Genomic DNA, 19,997 nt, shown 5'->3' with positions numbered 1-19,997 from the left:
ATTTGTTTGCTTGTCATGAATGTAGGAAGGGTGGGGATTTGGTACCTATAACTTGCTACCATAATCTGCTTATTGCAAAACCTCCATTTCTGACAGTTATCACAGAAGACAATAGGAGAACAGAAACACGTTGCAAAATCTCTTTGTGATAAAAATCATTTTCATAGACCCTAGAATAACTGGGTTTTAAAACTTAAAGCAGGGATCCCTGGGTGGCGCAGCGGTTTGGCGCCTGCCTTTGGCCCAGGGCGCGATCCTGGAGACCTGGGATCGAATCCCACGTCGGGCTCCCGGTGCATGGAGCCTGCTTCTCCCTCTGCCTGTGTCTCTGCCTCTCTCTCTCTCTCTGTGACTATCATAAATAAATTAAAATTAAAAAAAAAAAAACTTAAAGCAATTTTATTAAGCAAAGATTTGCTTTTTTAAAAAAAAGTGATTAAGCTTTCTCATTATTTAGTTTGTAAAATTTCAGGTTCATGTTTATGAGTATAAACATCTAGGATTCTCTCAGTGGTGTCTTATTTATCAATAGTTGTTAGTTCTTATGAGAGGGAGAGAAGTCAAGAATTGCCTCTGTCGCCATCTTGGCAATGTCACTCTGAGTATAAACAAGTAACTCATATATGTCTTTCTCAAGAAACAGCATGGGGGAAAATTCCAGATAAACTTATTTCAAGTCTAAATCCATAACTCAGAATTGTTTTCTGATTTAAATTATTTAACTTTGAGTTTCTGTTTCTTCCTTAGAAAAAATAAGGATAATATGAACCTCAAGAGATTGTTGTAAGGTTTAAATATTAAAAACACTTAGCAAAGCTCCTGGCTCATGGTAGATTTTCAGTAAATGTTATTCTTACTGTTCTTTGCTTCCTATTAGCATAGTTTTCCCTACACATTGTAAAATACATTTTGAATAGCAGCTACATTCTGTGCCAGTGGTGCCCCCTGGAGGCCTCTGACACTGTTTTGGTCTGTCATTCTCTACTCTGGGGGATTTTGCTACCATCTTCCTATCCCACCCTGAGCACCCCCATTTTTATGGCTTTCATTGACACCAGTTAGTTGAGTCAAATTATACTCTTTTTTCATTGATACTTGCATAGCCTTTTTTTTTTTTTTTTTAAAGATTCTCTTTATTTATTTGAGAGAGGGAGAGATCTGGAGCAAGGGAGAGGAGCAGAGAGAAAGGGACAAGCAGGCTCCCTGCTGAGTGCAGAGCCCCAGGAGAGGCCCAATCCTATGACCTTAAGATCATGACCTGAGCCAAAATCAAGAGTTGGACACTTAACCAACTGAGCCACCCAGGCGCCCCATACAAAAACTTTCTTTCTTTAAACCTGCTTTCCTCTGCCTCTTGGCTGTAATTATTACATTTATAAGGAACCAAGTTAGTATTGATCAATAAATATTGAGAATTGTTCTTAACCTGCGTCTGTCTATAAAATAATGGATGACTGTTGGTTTTGGAATTAAAGAGTAAGAGAATATTAGAAATTATATTAGAGAAAATTAAAAAAATCATAAAAATCATTAAATGAAGAAACTGTGGAAAGCATCTATACAAAAATCTCTTCAGGGACCATTCAGTAGAAAAAAACAACAACAACAGCAACACTGGGTTTAAAAAAACAAATTCTTACTGGCATGCAATTTATATTAATGGAGGAGACAGGCAGTAAATAAGGAAATCGAGTGAAAAGTAAATAATATAATTCTTCATAAAACCTATGAAGAACTTGACCCAGGATGGTGATGACTGGGTAGGAAGGGTCTCTTATCCATACTCATGGCGAAGGCCCAAGAAGCCTTGATAATGAGGATTTAGGAATTGAAAAATCTCTTGGAAATGTGTTCCTAACTGATGGAACAGCAATCAGTAAGGCTCAGAGGGAAGAACAAGCTCAGTCTGTAAAGAACAGCAAAGACACTGGTGAGTCTAAGATCTGATGAACAAAGAGGGAGGTGGGAGCTGTAACTGATGAGATTCCCAAAATGATTCTTCTGACTCTTTTAGACTTAAACTCCCTGTTTGTAAGATAAATTTTTAAATGATTACATAATTTTAATTGCTTTTGATTTGCTTAATTACTAGTACCGCAAAGCCGTAGCTTTCTATTTTTCTCCATTTTATTTTTCTTTTGGTTTACATAAGCTTTTGAAGGGCTAGCCTGGGAACTAAACCCTCATTTATACCATGTTTCTGAGAGAAAATAACTCAAATTGTACAGAAAATTTTGGATCATGGTTCTTTTTAAGATGGGAACTGCCTGTATTCGAGTGTCCTAAAGCAGGTCCTCATCTTATGAAAAAACATCATTACTCCAAGCTCTTGATTTTTCACTTTGGCTATATTAAAGATTACATTTGTCCTATTACAAAGACTTGCTACAGAATTCCCCGTAACAGATTTAGAGTTGGCACATCCAATTTAATTCTTGTTTGCAGAAACTTTAACACATTAATGCTGGTGGATTTTGTCAATTACCATGGAATTTTTCTGTGTTCACTAAAGTGGGACTGGCAGGACCTTCTGTTTGGAAACCGGCTTCAAAAGGATGCCCAAGGAGGACGAGTTTGTTGTTGTTTTCTCTGTCTCGTCATTTAACAGGTTAGTTTTGTTCTGGGAAGACTTAGTCCTTGATGAGGGCATTAATCCAAGTCTTTGTTCTTTCTCACTTCAATATTAAAAGGAAAAAAAAGTGCTGCTGGTGCTCATTTATCACACTGGTCCCTGTTTTACCTTAATCAAACCTCGGTTGTTCACATTTTGCTTTACAAACCATTCTTTCTGTCTCCTACACCGTGTCAACCGTACAAGTTATCTTTGTGCTGATCTATACTTCATTTAAGAGACATTTTGGTCAATGCATGCTTTAAGAAATGCATCCGGTTTGAGAATGATGCCTTAGTTCGTAGGACCTGAGAGTGGAGTGTGACTATGAGTCAGTGCCCTGAGCAGAGAGGAACACTGTTCAGATGATGTGCACCAGAGAGTGAGAAATTTCCAGACTGGTCCTTCTGCTTCTCATATCCTTTCCCTCCACTATACACTCTCACCAGCAGCACTTGTGACCTATGTAATATATTCACTGTGTCAGACATAACCTCTTTGCTTATAAATCTTATGGGGTCTCCCACTGCTTACAGCAGAGATTAGCAGACTATAGCCACAGAGCAAATCCATCTGACTGTCTGTTTTTGTCAGTAAAGTTTTACTGAAACATAGCCATGCCCACTCATTTACCTATGGTCAATGGCTGCTTTTGCCCTACAAGGGCAGAGTGGAGCTCTTGAAGCAGAGATCGTGGCTAAAAATATTTACTGTCTAGCTCTGTACAGAAACTGTTTGCCTACCTTTAGCCTGAATGATCAAGTTCAGACCCTCAAACTAAGCACTTCCCAAGCTGCCTTCAGCTTGTCTTACAGGATTGTCTCCAGCCAATTCCTCTAGCTTATCCTTACTCTGAGCCACTGTGGATAACTCCTTGCTCCTAAAGCATGCTGTTCCTCTGCCTTCACTGTTTAGAATTACCGGCACTCCCTCAGCCCCAGGGGCTCCGAACCAACCTCCTTCACCCTGACACCTCACTTTCTTGCTGTCTGGTTGATTGTTGTCTTATTTTTCAGCATTGCTCAGGACACATTACTCCAGTCACCAGTAGCCTCCTCCTACATGCAAACTCTCCTCTGAGGTTGGAGTGGAAGCCTCCTGAGTGTCTTGTACACTTTCCCCAGAGTCCAGTTTGGAACTAAGCACAGGGCAGGTGCTCAGGAAGTAGGCATTTGTTTGATAATAAGGAAGTGAAGTGGCCATTCTGTGTATAAGCTGAACAAAGGGCATGTGAGGGTAAAGCAAGTGCTGTCGCATTGTCACATTAATCAATGTATTAATGTTGCTCGTTAAGCAAGCTAATCTACTGTGTTTGTTAACTTTAGTGGAGTCAGACAACACCAGAAACAGAAGCAGCAAGCAGCAGGCTCAACAGCAGGAAAGTCTGAGCATCATCTTTCCTGGCCTTGAATGTGCCAACAGCCAGCATCCAACTTCCTAGGCATTTCCTGGAAGACTGGGAACCAGGGAAGTGGAAGTAACTGCTGTGTTGCACAGTGGGCCAGATGCAAACAGATGCATAGGTTCCAGGTATTCACCAGAAAGCAAATGTCTGACCTTACTCTCTCTTAGGAATCAGCTTCCCAGACTGCGGAAGAAAGTAGAAATATTCATTTGTTTTTCTGATTATGCCGGTCCCATGGCCCAATCTCTGTTTTATCATATATCTATGGATATACATAGAGTGGATCAGTTTTCTTTGAAGGATACATTTTGACTCCACTGACATCAAAACCTTTTGCCAAAATTTGAACACCTGATTCTATTTGCCATGGGCATGTGTTGATAAAAATTGCTGAGACCTCCCCTTTAAACTTTCAGGAAATGCCAGTGCCAGCTCAGACATTACTGCTGTGAAGATACCCTCAGTGAGCTCACAACTGAAAGGTGGAAATATTATTGCCTTGGCTTCTTTCTCTGAGAACAGAGATTCCTCAGTGGTTGCTGTACATCCTCATGGCCTGCAGGGTTTTTCCTCTGTACCTCATAACTACCACTTGCTCCCTACCTTGACTGTGAACCCTTGGCCCCCTGTGCCTACCTGTAACACCCTGTGTGGCATATAGAGTGCTTTCACTTTAGTCCAATGCAGTGTTGGAGGTGGGCCCTCTGTTGTGAATTTCCAAGGTTGTGATGGGATAAGGAACCCACTGCATATCCTTATACAATCTACTTTTCCATCCCTTTGCCCTTATGCGTGCCCCCAGATACTGCTTTCCAGGAAGTTACATGCCAAGTCGGTTTAAGATGGAGGGGCAGACTCACCACTTACACTTTGAAATGCACTGCTCTCCTCTCCCCTGCCTGTGCCTAATGATATTCCTACCTACCAATAGCATGCATAGTCCTCCTGCAGACCAATTTTCCCCATGCTGATTTTGGGAATGTTTGAAAGAGGAAGAAGAAGATAAAGAAGAATTAAAAGAAGAGGAAGTTAGATGGATGAGGTGGGGACTCAGCTTTCCATCTCTGCATAGAAAGTATCCCAAACTGCTCCTCAAAGAAGTGATCTTCAGGGCTTCTGTCCATGTGGTGTCTTTAAGGATTTATTTAACCCAGAATGTAACAGATACTCGATCTGCCCTGAATTCACAGGGATGAGCACATATAAAACGAAAACACAAGATTGGATCTTGACAAGTCAGGTTGAAGTTGTTAGGGGTAGGAGTGGGCCTGTGGGTACTTTCCCTGACTGTCAGCCCCAGGACCAGTGCTGTGTGGTATTTTGTGTCTCACAGAACCCACTTCTTTCTCCATTGTAATCTGTTTCTTTTCCAAAACTCAAGACTATGTTTCCCCAAGAAAATCAAGACACTGGACCCTGTTCCCAGTCAGGGTGTGAACCACAGTGTCCTTCACCCTTGTCCTCAATGTCAGCAGTGTCAATGGGGTAAATTTCTCTGAAGCCTACAATTTTCACACATAAGAATCACACTTCCTGGTTCTTTTTGTTTTTGTTTTTGTTTTTGTTTTTCAGATCTCCAGTTGTCTCAGGCTTGCTCACTGTCTTAATTTTCTGTCACTTCACTGAAGCAGCTTGATGTGATAGGACAGTGTGAAAGTATTGAATTCAGGCAGAACTGGGTTCAAGTTAACAAGCTCTGTGATCTTGGGCAAGTCACTTAATCTTCTGGAGCCTCTTTTTAATGCGTAAAAGGAAAGACAATTAATTCCTAAAATGGCTGTGAGGAATTAAAAAACAAACAGAAAAACCTTTGGCCTGGGGATTAAAAATAACCTTTACATAGCACAACCTCGGTGAGTAGAGGCTACCGAGGAATATGGTCTCACTGATATGCCTGGTTTAAGGCCATTAATAATAAAAACAAAACAAAAGCCAACAAAAAAAAAAAAAACTTTATGTCCGTCTCTACCCATGACAATAGAGATGTTTAAGATTTTTGTTTCAATATTCATTCTTTTTGACATTTTTTAAAATAATACTTCCACCACAACCATGTCAACAGGGAGAAAGCAGTAGGTGCCCACTTGAAAACACTTGGATGAGAGTGGTGGTAAGTGGAGAATGCAGAGCATACAATAATGCCAGCATTCCCAGTCATTCTTCAGTTTTTTTAAAGTTATTTCAGATTCAGAATCAACAAGTAGCTTCTATGTACCTAAAATATGTCATGTTCTATTTGAGCATACAGATATCCCATTCAGTTCTCAAAACGACCCCATGTGGTTTGAGGGAAGTCAGGGAAGGCTTGCTGAGTTGGGCTCATCACTTCATGACCTCTTAGAGTTGATAAAAGGGCACACTTATTTTTCATTCCCTTCAGCTTGTGCCTACATCATGAAGGGAACTGGACAGTGGGCAAGTTAAAAGGAACATTTCATTTTGTGAAGGTTGAGAGCATGGGCTGAGGAATCAGAGTGTCTGGGTTCCAATCCTGGCTGCTCTATCCTCCAGCTGCATGACTATGGAAAGTTATTTGAACACTTGATGCCACTGCTCCCTCATTTGTAAAATAGGTAAATTTTGGTACTTCCATCATAGGATACAGGCAAGAACTTAGATGATGCTGACATCATCACCATCATCATTGTGACCTGCCAGAAGCCACTGTGAAGTGTCTTTTTGAATATATAGCAGCTGACTTTTAAGCTCTTCATACCCAGAGGCAGATCATTAAGGCTGCATCATAAAAATTTAAAAAAAAAAGTAGGTTTAGTTTTCTTTGTGTTCCTATTCTATATCAATCATACATGTGAGTATGTATGAGTGTTAGCTCTCTATTTGGAGAACTACTATATGTTAGACACCATGCTAAGAATTGTGCATCTAGATTTTTATTAAACCTGAAATAGGGGATCCCTGGGTGGCTCAGTGGTTTAGCGCCTGCCTTTGGCCCAGGGCATGATCCTGGAGTCCCGGAATCGAGTCCCGTGTCAGGCTCCTGGCATGGAGTCTGCTTCTCCCTCCTCCTGTGTCTCTGCCTCTCTCTCTCTCTCTATGTCTATCATAAATAATAAATAAATAAAGTATTTTAAAAAAATAAATAAACCTGAAATAGGGGTCCCTGGGTGGCTCAGCCAGTTAAGCATCCAACTTGGTTTTGGCTCAGGTCATAACCTCAGGGTTGTGAGATCAAGCCTCTTTATGGGCTCTGCTCAGCGGGGAGTCTGCTTGAGATTCTCTGCCTTTCCCTCTGTTCCTCCCTCTGCTTGCATGTGCACACACTCTCTTGTGCGCACTCTCTCTCTCTCTCTGAAAGAAAGAAAAAAGTCTTTAAAAAATAAATGAATAAACCTGAAATAATTCTCTGATAATTTTGAATATGTTAAATAGCTCATTTTACACATGAGGACACTGAGGCTCATTGAGGAGAGAGTAACTTTCCCACTGTTGCCAGGATTGGGATTGTAGGGTTCATGCATTTAGTGAATTTATTTTTTAGATATATGCAATTGGTCTGCTTATCTCTGAGACTCTAAGGAATGAAAAATCAGTTCCTGAACCTAGGCCTAGGATAAAGTGATAGGTTCAAGGAGGTTTCTTTGTATAAAATGTTGCATATCTGAGGTTCATGAATCAGGATGAGAAAATAAAACCTTAAATACACATTTGAGAAAAATGTTATCATACGGTATATTGTGTTGAATGTTCAAGTTCTTGAACTGTGTAACTCTTACCAAGGATTTCATTACAGGAATACTTCTGCCTCTAACTAGAGATCATTGTTGGCTAATGTCCAATGGATGGACATTTTTCCAGCATGTTGAATAATCATGATACTTCAAGAATTCTATTATTTGGGCCAGAGAAGACAGGCATCTAGAAGTGATTGTGATACCTATAAATAAAAGTATACACTGGTGGGGAAGGATTTCTCAAAGAAAACCTTGAAAACTGAGGATTTGGTAGTTCAAATATATAAAAAACAAAATGTGAATTTTCAAAGGAAAAAAATAATGTTGGGTCTATTCCCAATGCATGTTTATAGTCTCTTAGCCTGCTCTTGGATTTCAGATGGAAGCATTAGCCTCTTCCATGGAAAGCACTTTCAGAATTAGAGTGTTAGTGCCTCTAGATGTGCCTGCATTTGAGAGTCTTTGAGTGATTAACCCCTCTGGGCCTGGTTCTCCTTATATATTTCTTCGTTCCTCTGTTTTCTGTGGAAGCTGGAGTCAGTCCTAGATTCCAGGGGTATGTAGAAAACGTGTCAGTGACATCATGACACCATACTAGATCTCTTGGTAATTCTGCAGCTAAGTAAATTGGATGGAAGCAGAGACCTATTTGCCTTTGTTAAAATGTTAATGAAAGCAGGGAAATTTCCAGGTTTTGTTTTCCTGTTTGTATCCCCAGCCCCTGACACAGACTTGAATGTAGATATTAAATTCATGATACCTAGCCCCTGAGAATAAGATCCTACTAGGTGTGGGTAGAAACAGAGATTAGATGCTGATGTGTCCCTGAGAAGAGGCTCTGGGCCTCTCTTGCAGCCAGGCTGAGAAGCAGGAATGGGACAACAGAAGGACATTAAGTAGATTTGGGAAGACATCTTCCTCATTCATCAGGGAGCAATGACTTCGAGTATGTCCTCCAGGTGGGCCGGTAGTAACCTCCCAGAGCTCCCTGTGTCCACAAGGTGCAGCAGGATATCATGATTTGTGTGCACCTATAAGTAGTGTGGAGTGATGCAGGATCCTACATAGTTGCACCAGGCTTCCTGTGGCCTCGCTGAGGCAGAGGGATACATTAAACACAGAGATCAGAGAAAGTGGGAGCAAAGGGGTTGTACTGATAAATGGTGCTTAAGAAAACAGACTTTGGGGGGCACCTGAGTGGCTCAGTTGGTTAAGTGTCCAACTCTTGATCTCAACTCAGGTCTTGATATCTGGGTCCTGAGTTCAAGCCCCATATTTGCGGGGGCGGGGGGCAGAAAGAAAGGAAGGAAGAAAACAAACTTTGAAGCTGTATCATTCCCAGTCAAAATGCTCATTCCTCTACCTAATAACTATGAAACAGTGGGCAAGTTTAGCTCCCTGTGCCTCACCCTTATAAAATGGGGTTAGTAATAATAGTGTTGAAAATGAAACCTGATGCAGAATAAGAGCTTTGTAAGTATTTGGTATTACTGTTACTGCTCTTTTTTTTTTAATATTTTATTTGAGAGAGAGAGAAAAAGAGAGAGCACAAGCAGAGAGGGAGAAGCAGACTCCACAGGGAGTCTAACACAGGGCTGATCTCAGGACCCTTAGATCATGACCCGCGCTGAAGGCAGACGCTTAACCGACTGAGCCACCCAGGTGCACCAGAACTGCCGAGTTTTAAGAAAAGAAAGAAAAGTATATTTTTCATGCATCTGAATTTGGGGACCGCAGACTACTACCTATAGTCTACTGATACTCAAATGTAAAGGAAAAGAAGAAATCACAATGAATGGAATTTAAGCATTCTGCTGAATTTCAGTAGATTGTCACCCCCAACATAAACGTTTATTTTATTTTTTTTAATGAGCCGCTTTTCATTTACCGGTTCATATACTTCTGGCAAATGGACTATCCCATGATCTTAGACAAGTGGCTTAATTCCTGTAGGTCTCGGTTTCCTCATCTGTGAAATGAGCAACATAGCAAGCTCAGAGGGTTGTTGTGAGTTCTAAGCAAATGAATCCATGACATGCAGAGACCACAGTAAGCATTATGTCAGCATGAAATTGGCATACCATAAACCATAAGTGTGTTTCTATTGTGTGTGTGTGTGTGTGTGTGTGCATGTGTGCACACACACACACACACTGGTCGAGTTATTTCTTATTTTACCATTAAAAAACAACAAACATTGGAAAACTAAATCTAGAATAGAAAAAATTGCTTTAAACACCCATGATCAATGAAATGCTCTGGTGGCTGCCATACTTTTTCATTAGCTCTAGCTCCAGCATGGCTCCAGCCTCCAGTGTGTTTGAAATTCAGCTACCTGTGACATGCCAGTGTCAAAATATTTTGAGGAGTACTGCAGTCTGCTTGTTGATTATGACTGTAGATTTGCTCACTCTATATGTAATTAAATCCAGCCAACGCCCCAGGTATATCCTTAGCAAGATCTGATTTATTTAGATGTTTTGCTTTAAAATGAATGCCAGGGTAAAATTTGTTTTGTTTCTTTTGCTCCATAAGTGCCTTAAAAATCCAATCTCTGTGTCAGTGACAAGTATTGATATACTTTGTCAAACAAGAAATATCTTCAGCTTCTAGAACTAAAAATTCAATGATTTTCAGCAGACTTTCATAAGATAATAATGTAATTTATCTTTCAGAGAATATTAAAGGCAAGCCTTGAAGGTGAGGGCAAAAAGCCCATTTATGCCTCAAATTAGAAAGATAATTTAGAGAGAACATCATTTATATTCATTTGAATTTAACAACCTGGAATGGCAAAGTTCACATTAGTGATTATTTCTACCCAAGATTTTCATTGACAAAAGGAATAATTATATTTTCTGCTTTGAAAATTAGACATACTTAATGTTGCATATGGTGAAGTGGAGGCAATAAAACCTCAAGGAACCAAGATGTGTGAGGAATGGGGTATTCTGGTTAATTGAATTTTCTGGTGGTTGTAGTTAAGCAAATGATGCTTTTACAATTATAGGTACAAAAATCTTTTGAAAAGGCATGTGAATCTAACCTTCTGTCTTAATTTGATAAGATCTGGGGGTTATCATCTGAGTCAGTTATGGAGAAGATGTGAGGCTGAATAGGGACTATGCCAGAATTTTGCCCCTGAGTTTTATTGTCATGGTGGTGATGGTTGATACTTGGCTTTATTTTGTATTATTTTAATTAAAGCTTCTATGTTTGTGATTTCTTTCTTCTCAAATGTATACTGGGGACATACAGAACTGGGTTAATGGAAATGTCCAGCTAGTTTCAATTCATGAAGAAGTTCTTTGGATTTGGATCTCTTGAAGAGGGAAAATAGGACCAGAACTGAACACTGTCTCTTCGTCCTTCCCTTTTAAGGGGATTTGGTGGAATGTAGAAGTATTGTGATCTCAGCAAATTGTGAAATCAGCAAAATTTCATATTCACTTTTCATCTTCATTCCCCTCTTTCTGGGTTCTTTGCTTTCCCCCCTCTTCTCTTGAGTAGACATCCAAGCTTTTCTTGAAGTTTATTTTAAGAGAAGAGCAGGAAAGAGTATTAAGCTCATGTGTAATGTAGCAGAGTGTAGCAGAGTGGTTACCTTCTAATTTCTTCATCTTTAGACCCACAGAGGTTTGTTCATTTAAGAAATATGCTCTTAAAAAAAAAGAAAAGAAAAGAAAAGAAAAGAAAAGAAAAGAAAAGAAAAGAAAAGAAAAGAAAAGAAATCTGCTCTTAAATTAATACTTAATTGTGATTAAGTTGTCTTTAAACCTGCCCTGGAACTCCAGCAACTTTTCAAGGTATAGAGCCTGCATTGAAATCACTTTGCTGCCAAATAGCCTATTCTCTCTCCGTCTAATTTTCTTGCCACCATTCCTTGGGATCCCACATGGGCTCTAAGGTGAACCACAGCTTTTGGTATATCTGAGACATTGTTTGGTCCATTACCAAGAACCGAAACCTGGCAAGGAATTTTCAATTTGCTGCCCTTGGGCATCTTAAGGAGCTTATCAAAAATGCAGTATACAATTGAACAAAGAAGTGGAATAACAACAAAGATAGTAAATGATTAAGTGACAAAATAACAAATGTTTTAGGAAATGAGAGTAAGAAGGCTGTGCCATTGGTGGCGAGCTTAAGCAAAAATCTGCAGACCAAATAGTGTATGGAAAGAGAGAAGAGACAGGAATAGGGCATTCTGATCCCTGGGGACAGACTGAGCAAAGAAAGGTCTGAGGGTGGGAATGCTCACAGGAATTTAGGAGACCAAGGGGTTGGTATAAAAATAGAAGACTTGGTACAATGACTTTGCGACTCACCACACTCCTACAGCTTGTAGAACTAAATAAGCAGGAAGAGAGAGCTTACCAAGGTTTAAAATAACCTGGTGTCCTCCTTGAGGTCACAGATCTATCTGGGGAACATTCAGTAGGTGGTCCTGGTATTAAACATGGTAAAATAGATTGTGACTGTATTCTGAATTTACCTACTGGACTCTGTCACTCCTTCATTCTGTTCCCCCAGTTTATAGACATTTTTTGTACTCACTATCGCCTTCAAAGGGTGGCTTTCTAAAAATGACTTTGTGGTGACCACGCACTGCCTTGGACGACTAGCTCACTTTCCACATGAACAATCATTGGATCCCCAACATTGTGGTGAGCTTGCTGAAGGCAGGCAATGCTATGTTTCTGTCATGTAGGAAGAAATTTGATGGCTTAGGGGAGATGGGAAATAGAATGTAAGGAGAAGAGAGCTACATTCAGAAAATATGAAATTGTTTTTATTTTCAGAAGTAAAAATAGCTCTGAAGAAAAATGCAAAAAAAACATTTTTGTTATATTTTCTAAACATGCCTTCACTTTTGTTTGGCAGTCTGTACTGTTGTTCTTGTGCTCATTAACATCTTTTCTCAAATAACTTTATGTTCTAGTTCTTGATTCTTTGGAGAGACAGGGCCCTGGTTTTCACTCTGCCTTTCTACATTCCCCTATCCTACCCTCAAAGAACCAGGGCTGTACCAGGAAGCGCCCAGTAAATGCACACTATTGACAGGAGTTCCTCAGCCCAGGGTTTCTTATTCACTCCAACATTAAGCTGTAGAAGATGTAATTGGAACAGAGGGATGCAACCAGTGGTATCTATAGGGCACCCCAATATGGGGGGGCTGATTCTGAGCATACCATTAGGCCATTATTACACCAAATAATGCAGTTTTAGAAAACAAAACGCAGAGGCTTAAATGGCATGTGGAGGCTTAATCATTTTGCCTTGGCAATGCAATTATCTCAGCCGGGTTCAGTCTGCTCAGAGGTAGCGATAATATTTCATCCAGCGTTCCATGGCATTAAAATGTTTTGATACCTGTTTGAATAGCATTGCTTTAATGTTAATAAATCTATACTGGTCACGCAGACAGAGGTGGTGTATGAATCACTCTCGAAGGGATGTCCATTAATCAGCTCCTTGGCGCTGATTTCTTTATTCATATCCTCCTAAGGTTTGGCATCTGTGAGAAAGGAGACTAGCCCTCTGCAGTCATCCAGCGTCCATATTCTATAGTCATTTCCCCCTATGGTAGTCAAATCCACACTCTGCTCAGATGAATGAAATCTAACACTTGGGTAATCCAGTGTGATTCATGATTTTTTAAAGGTTTGTTTTGCTTTGGAATGTGTGCTATATTCAAACATGGATGTACCCACTATTTGATTAGATGGATTTACTTCATATACAGTATGACACTATCTGGTGAAGACTTGATTAGTCCAGAATTCTGGAATTTTTACAATTCACTTCCCATGTTTAACCTCTTTATTGCCAGTTCAATGTTTTTCTTTTTCAGGCTTATTTTGGAGTGGACATAAGCAGCATTTTTTGAAGTCTATCGGTCTCCTGGCTTCTGAGATTATTTGGAGGGCATTGAGATGTCAACCAAATACCTGAAGTGCACAATTGTGCCGCAATTGCTAGGTTATTATTGTCCCTTTAGTCTTAAAATATTACTTGCCTAAGTCAGAGGAATGTACTATATTTTGAGCTCCCACTAGCTCATTAATATGTGAGCGACACGTAAAATGATTTCTGCAAATACATCCTTCGAGCATGAGGCAGATTGATTATATTATTGGATGCATAGTATAAACAGCATCCTAGTGAGTTTGTCCTTCGTGCAAATTGATGGTTGATATTTGGCCCCTTCCTTATGAGGAATTTCCTTCACCAATGACTAAGTGAGAAAACAGAATGTATATCTGAGACCTGGGAGAAGTCTTGTTAGGCCAGCCTGGTGGTCTGATGCAGAAGCAGAACAGGGAAGATAGAAGTTACCTTCCACTGAGAGTCTCAGCTGTCTTTAGAAATGTCACATCAAATGGAGATTTTTGTTTTGTTTTGTTTTAAGCTTGTTTGACCTTTATCAGAAAGCAACTCTAGGCAGAAAATGATCATCCTGAGTCATTGTAGAGCACTTACATAAAGCAGAGATTTTATTTACTTAGTCAGGACATCAGCCCCTACGGAAACTACTTGAGGACCATTCTGGTACCCAACCCTCACTATTCTTTCTGTAAATACTGACCTAGCACCTCCAGTGCAGCACCTCTGGGCGCTGGAGTGTGGTGACTAGAGATAAGCCACATGCAACCCACTGCTCCAAGGAGCTTAGAGCAATGTGAACCCTGCTCCAAAACCATCCAAGACAGGGCAGGACAGCTACTGTGTGGCCCTCACTGGCCCTTTGTGCTGCATGAGCTCAGTGGGGCAGCTGTACTCAGCTGAGTGGCTCTGAGGTGACTATGAAGGATTGGTGCTGTGGAGCTGCACCCTGCAAAATGGAGAAGGAAGACAGATATGATGGGGGCCAAAGAGTCGGTTTGAAACACATCCAGCAATTTTTACCCACCTTTCTCCTTTGGCTCTTCATAATGAATGTCTGATTCATCCCTGAATCTTCCTTCACACAATGTCTGAAAAATGGGCCCTTCTGGTTCCTCATTGCTGCCACCGTGTCAAACACCTTATTGCTTCCTGACGGGACAAAATTGTCCTCGTTTATTCAAATAGCTGCAGTATTCATTACCAAATCCTATTTCTCAAAACACCTCTGCCACCACATTTATTTCTGCTAAGAAAGTAAAACCAAACAAAAGCAAATCAGACCCTGCAGGACTTTCCTGCTCCTCTGGGTCTGGCACAGACTCTTGGACCTGATGTGCCTTCCAAGCAGGCACTCCAGCTGTGGTTGGCTTCTCTTGAATTCCTCAACACTTTCTTGGCACAGAGTTCTTATTCCTTACCTTTTTTGTATTTTTAATTTCCCTCTTGGCAAACAAGATTTTCTCATCCTCACCAAAATGCAGTGACTGTTTTTAGAAAAATCTATCTAGAAGCCATTCCCTCTCAACTCTTCTCACCTTTGCTAGACTGTCTCCCCTGCCCTGGTTATAAATCAGGCACTGTTGGGGGATCCCTGGGTGGCGCAGCGGTTTGGCGCCTGCCTTTGGCCCAGGGTGCGATCCTGGAGATCCGGGATCGAATCCCACGTCGGGCTCCCGGTTCATGGAGCCTGCTTCTCCCTCTGCCTATGTCTCTGCCTCTCTCTCTCTCTCTCTCTGTCTATCATAAACAAATAAATAAAAATAATTAAAATTAAAAAAATAAATAAATCAGGCACTGTTGATGCCACCGTATTTCCCTCTCATGGACACCCCTTTGGGAACTCTTGGGCATGGAGATCAAGGGTCACCTCAGTGCAGTGACTAGTCTATAGGCAGGTGTAGGCATCTACTTGATAGATTGTTGTGCCTGACCTCGAAAACTGAACATAGGAGCTAGTATTGTTCTACTTCAGTGAGAGGAAGGAATACTGTTTGGCTTTGACAGCAGTGTGGGTGATGAATAGTTAACCAAGACTTTTGGTGAACACTAAAATCCTAATTAAATATGATTTAATTCTGCCTATAGTAGCAGAAAAGGGTTCTTACAGTTCTTTTGTCTGATTACATCACTTGCTACATTAAGTTCATTAGGAATATTAGGCAATGAATAAAGGCCAAAGGAAATGAACCATTTTTAATGAATGAAGAATAGTATGGAGGCCATTTACTAGCCAAGATGAATAGTTGCAATAAACTGTGGATTCATTTTTTTGACACTCTATTTAAATGCATGCGTATTGCCTGTTCTTTTAGAAGCATGGATATGAAGGGAATGAGATTTACAATGTTATTTGGAACTACTTTTTTTTGGAAATGCTATAGTTGATAACTGGAAAATTCGTAAATTATAGACTATGAATAACGTTTTGAGAGTTCAGCTTTCTTATTGAGTTGGGGTGAATGGAATATTTCATGCATCTTTCTGTTTCATTTCGACAACTAGATGGCTTCACTCATAAGTGGAAGGGTGCCTATTCCAAGCCAGCTACCTTTGAGAAACATGTCCTAAGCCTTTGCCACACCACTGACTTGAATACTGGGCTTTCTGAAGCTAAAGGCTTTCACATAGATATGTGACTGTGAAGGATATATCTTTCTGAAGTTTGAAATTCTGCAGTGTTTTCAAAGAGATAGTCACTGCACTTTTGTAGGAATTTTAATTTAATAGCAAAATAAAAGGAAAACAGTCCTATCTTTCGATCATTGCCTAAACCTCTTAAAAGTATATATTAAAATTCATATCATTTGGATATTCATGCCTGTGGCCTTCAAAACTTTTTCTGTAATCCATTTCCCTCCCCAACCCCCAGGAAAAACCACAGTGCAACAGCAATTAAGAGACAGCTGGTTTCTTCCACAAAATGGGCTTTTTAAAAATGTGCCTTTCATAACACTTTCCTTATAGAGAGGTCTGGTCCTTGGCATTTCAGCCTTCTCCATAGGGTATAACACTCACCAAGATTTGTTGTAGCTAACTTTCAGCTATTCAGAGTCAATTATTTCTACCTTCAATATTAAACAAATAAACAAACAAAAAAATAGAGGTAAGGAACACCTGAGCCTTGGCTTTAGGCAGAGTTTGAGAGGCTGAGGCCAAGCTCTAAAGACTGTCTCTCATTCCCCATTAAGACTACCAGTTCTGCTTCTGAATTCCCACTCAAACATGTTGTCTCCCCTATGTCATCCAGGACATCCTTGCCATTGTCCTGTTGTAAGCATGTCACTGCCCATCTAACATCTGTGAGCAACTGCTCGTATCCCATCTCTCCACCATAGTTGATTCCTAACAGATCAGCCAGGGGCCTCTCCCCTAATCCCAAAGTTGGCATATTTTCCCCTTGCCTATAGTATCAGATATAAATTCAACAGTGTGGAAAATAGGATCCTTCCATGGTTTGGTCTTGACCTCTCATGGTTGGGAGACAGAGATGGAATGGTACAAAGAGAGCAATAGAGAATATAAGGAAAGGAACCAACATTTAACAGGACTTAACTCTGTGCTTGGTATTTTCAATATATTATTTATTCCCATAAACCATTTTAGGAGATATTATTTATGCATCCAGTTGTCATCCATCCATGCAACCATTCATCTGCTTTGCACTCACTTACTCACTCAACAAACTATGCCCAGTACAGTTCAAAGTCAAAGCCTCTGCTTTCATGTAGCTTACATTTTAGCCAGACAAAGAGCATTCAGCAACTGTTGCTATCTGCAGTTGATCCTGAAGTCTCCTGTAAGCAGGGAGAAGCCACAGGGCATTTTTAGTCATGCACCAGTGTGTTCACCATTGTGCTTAGGAAATTTTGATTCAGTAGAGTGTATGGAATAGGAGATGGGATAAGCCAAGGGAGGGAGACCTGTTGGGAGCACATTGCCATAATTCAGACAAGGAATAATGTGGGCCTGGAAAGGGCACTGGTGGTGGAATTACGACAAAGGATGGATAGTAGCTTTTATAGATGAAGACTCTGGTTTTTGGCCATTGAAGGCATGTGGAAAGCAAAGTTGGAGGAGACTCAGAAATGACTGCAGTTTTAAATGTAAAGAATTGGATGTCTGGAGTTCCCTTTGAGAACATACTTGGAAAATTGTGGGCAGTGGAAAAGGAAGATTTCTATGCTATCATATTGACTTACAAGCACCACACAATTAGAGAAACACAGCTCCATCATTGCACACTGGTCTATAACATTGTTTGAAGGCATTAAATGAGTATTTGCAGTTTTTGACAATGCAAAGAGAGCCTTTGATGCAACAGTGAATTAATTTCTGCTGTGGGGTAGTGGAAATGATGAAAAACACATAAGCAAACAAAGCAGCAATCACTGCAGAAATCTGGGATTAACAGAGCTCACCCTTTTATTCTTTAGGGACAGAAATTAAAAAACTCTTTCTATTTGCAATTTCTGGTAGTATTTGCCTTATTTTCATTTTTGGCCTCCACTGCTGCCACTCCATCTCAATTAACATTTCCTCCAAATCGATAATTGATATTGTACTTCCTACAGCGGGTAGAGTCAAGAGATAAGATTTTCTCTTTTCCCAAAGCCTCAAGGTCACAAGTCCTTGGGGAAGAAGGGCATATTCATGGCCTTGAGTTGTCCAAGAAAGGGAAAAGCGCACAGTGTCAGGGCACTGAGCTAACAGGGCCCCTGTGGGGCTGTTCTTCCTTTCCCACTGAGGCATTTGTGGCACAAGGTTGACAGGGAGCCTGAGCAGAGGTTGAAGTGAAAAGGCACGCAGAGGGGAAGTGGTGAGTCAGCAATTGACTTCAGTATCTGCCAACTGAGATTTCAACATTCACTCCAAATGCTCCCATCCAGGTAGAAGCAGGCTTCCATCCTGGGCTTATCATAGACACTTCCTACCACTAAGCATAGAGCATTTCTGGAAAAGACCTAAATAAGGGTATCCCGGAAGTCTGTAGCCAAGCTATTATGTTACTTTTACACCTGACATGTGTTCCTTGTTTTGGTTTTAATTTTCCCCCATTTTATACAGCTTTTTGCGTATATGTTTATGTGTATAAAAGACTTAAATGATCACTAATTGATGATGCTCTTTTCCCAGAGTCTCTATAACACAGTAGAATTCTGCATTAGCCATTGTTGCCTCTACTGTCAAATATTCAGGAACGATTTCCTAAGTGAAATATTCCTTTAAGGTTATGGCTTAAAACTCATCGTTGTTTTTCTTTATTTATCTTTCCCCTTATACCATCATACTCAGGTTTATCATTCTATTTTTTTTTGAAGGCGGTTATGAATTAACTGAATGGCCCATAATATAGTACATTTATCTAGATGTTAGAGGTAAAAAATGATATTTTAAAATTGAATTTGATCCTGAGCAAATCTTTGAAGTGTGGATGTGTGTGTGTTATTTTTTTTTTTCATGTACACTTTATAGTAGAAGAAACAGAGCATGACCCTTTAAGGGATTTTTCTCTTGGGCATCAGACTACTAATTGGCAGACACAGGAATGGAGGCTAGGACCGTGCATACTTAACCCAGGGAACTTGCCTGTCTATAGTAAAGGGAGAGAAGTGGACTATCTCAGCTGTTTGCAAACTGAGTTCTGTAGATTGCTGATGTTTCCAGAGTATACCTTGAGAATGAAGGATGGGGATGAAACCTGGTGGGCACAGCCTCAGGTTCCTGCCCTCTCCTCTACCTGTGACACCAGGGCATATTTATGGTCATCTGTCTCACATGGTGTTATACCATGTTTAGTTTCAATTTGAAAAGCTAAAAATGTATTATTACAGCTTTCAAACAGTTTAAAAACCATTACACTAAGTTTTAGGATACTATTCATTTTTTACTTTCTATATCTCTGAGCATCAGATTCTGTTCATTAAATAACTCAGAATTTACTCATTTCTGAATATATCTCTGTTTACTTCTAAGCATTTGAGGCTTTAAGCAATGTTGATTTTAAGCATGCTTAGTTTAAGCCCTAAACCATTTCAAATGGTTCCAAGTTTGAGATAGACTTTGTAATGTTGTTCTTTTGAGAAATGCCATGGTTGCATCTTTGAATTTGAGATATCCCCACATAGGTTCACTTCCTTTATTAAAGACACACTGTCTAACCAGAATGCTCTTCAGAGCAGACTTTTAATGTCAAAGCATTAGGTTAGGGGTAGAAGTGGGTGGTGTCACATGGAGTACTCTTAGGTTAAGAAGAATATTGATGCAGCCATAGAATTAGTTTTGATTTCACTAAAGCCATGGATGGAGTCCAGAGAGGTTTGGGCTTAGTCAGATCTAAAAGAAATTCCATCAAAATAAGTTGGGCAAGTGGAAAATGGATGTTCTGAATGATTGTCTGAAGTAT

General features: G+C 40.1%; 1 protein-coding gene across 7 annotated transcripts in view; it reads left to right on the top strand.

Annotated features, from left to right (window-relative positions):
- CTNNA2 (catenin alpha 2) overlaps positions 1–19,997 on the top strand; it is a 1,087,950-nt gene that overhangs the window by 445,618 nt on the left and 622,335 nt on the right. The window lies entirely within an intron of this gene.

Source organism: Canis lupus, chromosome 17, assembly GCF_011100685.1.
Source record: "Canis lupus familiaris isolate Mischka breed German Shepherd chromosome 17, alternate assembly UU_Cfam_GSD_1.0, whole genome shotgun sequence".
NCBI lineage: Eukaryota > Metazoa > Chordata > Mammalia > Carnivora > Canidae > Canis > Canis lupus.
Note: the sequence above shows the minus strand (reverse complement) of the source record. Positions and strands in the feature narration are given on the sequence as shown.